Source organism: Triticum aestivum, chromosome 3D (genome assembly GCF_018294505.1).
Source record: "Triticum aestivum cultivar Chinese Spring chromosome 3D, IWGSC CS RefSeq v2.1, whole genome shotgun sequence".
Taxonomy (NCBI): Eukaryota; Viridiplantae; Streptophyta; class Magnoliopsida; order Poales; family Poaceae; genus Triticum; species Triticum aestivum.
Window position 1 is genome coordinate 481,825,163 of NC_057802.1, and position 5,663 is coordinate 481,830,825.

The window sequence follows — 5,663 nt, forward strand, 5'->3', positions numbered from 1 at the left end:
CGCCCTTACGCCGCGCCCGTCTCCAACCGTCGCCGCCTCCTGCCACGACCCTCTGGTGCCGCCCCCTCCACTCAGCCACGCCGGCCCCGAGCGCGACGGCCGCATCCCGCTCGCCCGGCCTGGCCGCGCCTCCTACATCCCAATCCCCGCCTAACCGTCTGCGCCGCCACGACCTTGGGCCCGCCCACACGGGGGCCGCACGCGCTAGCCGCTGCCGGCTCCGGTCGCCGTGGCCCTGGCCCCCCCTCCGCGCCTGGTGCTGGCGCTCGTCGCCGACGCCTTCTCTGTGCAAGAGCGCACAACCAGGACGCATGGCCGTGTGCCACTGGCCAATGGGGCCCGTTCCCTGAAAAGGAAAAGAGACAGAAACAAAAGAGAAAGAAAAAGATTTGGTAAAAAAATAAAAAAAATAAAAAAATTAATTAAGTTAATTAATCCTGTTTAAATTAATCTAATTAATTAGTTAATTTAATTAAACAGTAATTAGTTTAACTAAACCCTAATTAACCTAACAGAGTATGACACGTGGGTCCCACTGGACCCACGCGTCAGTTAGACCCAGTCAACCCCTATTGACTGCTGACGTCAGCATGACATCATGCTGACGTCATAAATGCATTTTAGGATTAAATTAATTCTGTTAATTCTAGAAAATGATAAAATCCTTTTAAAACTAATATAAAATAAACCGTAGCTCGGATGGAAAAACTTTGTACATGAAAGTTGCTCAGAACGATGAGACGAATCCGGATACGCAGCCCGTTTGTCCGTCACACATCCCTAGCATAGCAAACACGCAACTTTCCCCCTCCAGTCCGTCTGTCCGAAAACGCAAAACATTGGGAATACTTTCCCGGATGTCCCCCCCTTCGCCGGTACCTCCTACTGCCGCGTTAGGGCACACCTAGCACCGCTCATTGTCATGTCACGCATCGTCATGCTTATGTTTGCATTGTATTTACTGTTTCTTCCCCCCTCTTCTCTCCGGTAGACTACGAGACCGACGCTGCTGCTGCCCAGTTCGACTACGGAGTTGACGACCCCTCCTACTTGCCAGAGCAACCAGGCAAGCCCCCCCCTTGATCACCAGATATCGCCTATTCTTCTCTATACTGCTTGCATTAGAGTAGTGTAGCATGTTACTGCTTTCCGTTAATCCTATCCTGATGCATAGCCTGTCATTGTTGCTACAGTTGTTACCCTTACCTGCTATCCTACTGCTTAGTATAGGATGCTAGTGTTCCATCAGTGGCCCTACACTCTTGTCCGTCTGTCATGCTATACTACTGGGCCGTGATCACTTCGGGAGGTGATCATGGGTATATACTATATACTTTATATACATGACACATGTGGTGACTAAAGTCGGGTCGGCTCATTGAGTACCCGCAAGTGATTCTGATGAGGTGGCTGAAAGGACAGGTGGCTCCATCCCGGTAGAGGTGGGCCTGGGTTCCCGACGGCCCCCGGCTGTTACTTTGTGGCGGAGCGACAGGGCAGGTTGAGACCACCTAGGAGAGAGGTGGGCCTGGCCCTGGTCGGCGTTCGCGGATACTTAACACGCTTAACGAGATCTTGGTATTTGATCTGAGTCTGACCATTTGGTCTATACGCACTAACCAGCTACGCGGGAACAGTTATGGGCACTCGACGTCGTGGTATCAGCCGAAGCTCTTCTTGACGTCAGCGACGGAGCGGCGCGCGCCGGATTGGACTGGAACGCCTGCTAGGCTAGGTCTGCTTCCGGCCGCCCTCGCAACGTGCAGGTGTGCAATGGGCGATGGGCCCAGACCCCTGCGCGCATAGGATTTAGACCGGCGTGTTGACCTCTCTGTTGAGCCTAGGTGGGGCTGCGACGTGTTGATCTTCCGCGGCCGGGCATGACCCAGGAAAGTGTGTCCGGCCAAATGGGATCGAGCGTGTTGGGTTATGTGGTGCACCCCTGCAGGGAAGTTTATCTATTCGAATAGCCGTGTCCCTCGGAAAAAGGACGACCCGGAGTTGTACCTTGACCTTATGACAACTAGAACCGGATACTTAATAAAACACACCCTTCCAAGTGCCAGATACAACCCGGTGATCGCTCTCTAACAGGGCGACGAGGAGGGGATCGCCGGGTAGGATTATGCTATCCGATGCTACTTGGTGAACTTACCATCTACTCTCTCCTACATGCTGCAAGATGGAGGTGGCCAGAAGCGTAGTCTTTGACAGGATTAGCTATCCCCCTCTTATTCTGGCATTCTGCAGTTCAGTCCACCGATATGGCCCTTTATACATATACCCATGCATATGTAGTGTAGCTCCTTGCTTGCGAGTACTTTGGATGAGTACTCACGGTTGCTTTTCTCCCTCTTTTCCCCTATCTATACCTGATTGTCGCAACCAGATGCTGGAGTCCAGGAGCTAGAGATCCCGAGAATGTTTCTACATGGAGTTCGTCTTCGAGGAGTAGTTAGGAGGTCCCAGGCAGGAGGCCTTGCCTCTTCGATCGTTGCTACTTTTGTGCTAGCCTTCTTAAGGCAAACTTGTTTAACTTATGTCTGTACTCAGATATTGTTGCTTCCGCTGACTCGTCTATGATCGAGCACTTGTATTCGAGCCCTCGAGGCCCCTGGCTTGTATTATGATGCTTGTATGACTTATTTATGTTGTAGAGTTGTGTTGTGATATCTTCCCGTGAGTCCCTGATCTTGATCATACACATTTGCGTGCATGATTAGTGTACGGTCAAATCGGGGGCGTCACAAGTTGGTATCAGAGCCGACTGCCTGTAGGAATCCCCCTTTCCACACTCCTTGGCCGAAGTCGATTTCTAGATATTGCAAAACTTTTACTAACATGGATGTGTGTCTTACGGGCCCACGTCGCCATTGGGTGGTATTAGGATCTTTTACTCCTTGCCTATACTCTGGGACTCTGATCTCTCTTCTATTCGGGTTAAGTGAATTTTGCTAAATCTAACATTAGGATCTCGTTATCACTTTCACCAGGAGAGCCCCTTATTACTGATGATCGTCTGCTGCACGTGAAGACCCTGAAGATACTCTCCGCTGATAACCCGAGAACTTGTGTTCATCGCTTTTGCAATTCCCTTTCATCGATAAACTCCTATGGATAACCGCGTATACTTGCCATTCATACAATGTTTCCCAGTTGATCTTGTTATTACAAGATACCCCGAAATTATCTCTGTTGTTTCAAGAATCCTTGAACTTACTGCCTTGCTGTTCTTTGTTACCTGAATACCCCTACGGATAATTCTCGCACTTACCGAGTATCCGCTCATCCCTAGTTGAATTCAAGTATATCACAAAAGTGTTCAGAATACCATTCGATCTTCCGAAAATCCTCAGGAGCCTATTGCTCTTGAAATTCTTGCTTACTAGCATTATGATTAATCCCATAAGTCTCGAAATCTTATTGGCACCCTTTGTCATTATCTTTTTGAGTCCATTGATTCAATATGTTGCGAATGCTCGCAATCCTCAATCAGATCCTAGAATTCATCCTTCCGGCTCAGACATCATTTTTAGCATGAGCTGGATCTCGACCAATCAAATCGTCATCGATTGTACCCCTAAGCCTACTCAACTTATCCATCGTTGATCGTAGGAATTTTTTTGAAATACTGCGTTCCCCAACAGTGGCATCCGAGCCAGGTCTATGCGTAGATGTTATATGCACGAGTAGAACACAAAGAGTTGTTAGCTATAATAGCCATACTGCTTACCAGCATGTCATACTTTGATTCGGCGGTATTGTTGGATGAAGCAGCTTAGACCGACATTACGTGTACGCTTACGCGAAACTGATTCTACTGACGTGCTTCGCACACAGGTGGCTAGTGGGTGTCTGTTTCTCCAACTTTAGTTGAATCGAGTGTGACTATGCCCGGTCCATGTTGAAGGTTACAACAGCAAACTTGACGAAAAATCGTTGTGGTTTTGATGCGTAGGTAAGAACGGTTGTTGCTAAGCCCGGAGCAGCCACGTAAAACTTGCAACAACAAAGTAGTGGACGTCTAACTTGTTTTTGCAGGGCATGTTGTGATGTGATATGGTCAAGACGTGATTATATAAATTGTTGTATGAGATGATCATGTTTTGTAACACAGTTATCAGCAACTGGCAGGAGCTATATGGTTGTCGCTTTATTGTATGAAATGCAATCGCCATGTAATTGCTTTACTTTATCACTAAGCGGTAGCGATAGTCGTAGAAGCAATAGTTGGCGAGACAACAACGATGCTTCGATGGAGATGAAGGTGTCAAGCCGGTGACGATGGTGATCATGACGGTGCTTTGGAGATGGAGATCAAAGGCACAAGATGATGATGGCCATATCATATCACTTATATTGATTGAATGTGATGTTTATCCTTTATGCATCTTATTTTGCTTAGTACGGCGGTAGCATTATAAGATGATCTCTCACTAAATTTCAAGGTACAAGTGTTCTCCCTGAGTATGCACCGTTGCTACAGTTCGTCATGCCGAGACACCACGTGATGATCGGGTGTGATAAGCTCTACGTTCACATATAACGGGTGCAAGCCAGTTTTGCACACGCAGAATACTCGGGTTAAACTTGACGAGCCTAGCATATGCAGATATGGCCTCGGAACACTGATACCAAAAGGTCGAGCGTGAATCATATAGTAGATATGATCAACATAGTGATGTTCACCATTCAAAACTACTCCATCTCACGTGATGATCAGACATGGTTTAGTTGATATGGATCACGTGATCACTTAGATGATTAGAGGGATGTTTATCTAAAGTGGGAGTTCTTAAGTAATATGATTAATTGAACTTTAATTTATCATGAACTTAGTACCTGATAGTATTTTGCATGTCTATGTTGTTGTAGATAAATGGCCCGTGCTGTTGTTCCGTTGAATTTTAATGCGTTCCTAGAGAGAGCTAAGTTGAAAGATGATGGTAGCAATTACACAGACTGGGTCCGTAACTTGAGGATTATCCTCATTGCTGCACAGAAGAATTACGTCCTGGAAGCACCGCTAGGTGCCAAACCCGCTGCAGGAGCAACGCCAGATGTTATGAACGTCTGGCAGAGCAAAGCTGATGACTACTCGATAGTTCAGTGTGCCATGCTTTACGGCTTAGAACCGGGACTTCAACGATGTTTTGAACGTCATGGAGCATATGAGATGTTCCAGGAGTTGAAGTTAATATTTCAAGCAAATGCCCAGATTGAGAGATATGAAGTCTCCAATAAGTTCTATAGCTGCAAAATGGAGGAGAATAGTTATGTCAGTGAGCATGTACTCAGAATGTCTGGGTACCACAATCACTTGACTCAGCTGGGAGTTAATCTTCCAGTTGATAGTGTCATTGACAGAGTTCTTCAATCACTGCCACCAAGCTACAAGAGCTTCGTGATGAACTATAATATGCAAGTGATGGATAAGACGATTCTCGAGCTCTTCGCAATGCTAAAGGCTGCAGAGGTAGAAATCAAGAAGGAGCATCAAGTGTTGATGGTCAACAAGACCACTAGTTTCAAGAAGAAGGGCAAAGGGAAGAAGGGGAACTTCAAGAAGAACGGCAAACAAGTTGCTGCTCAAGTAAAGAAGCCCAAGTCTGGACCTAAGCCTGAGACTGAGTGCTTCTACTACAAAGGGACTGGTCACTGGA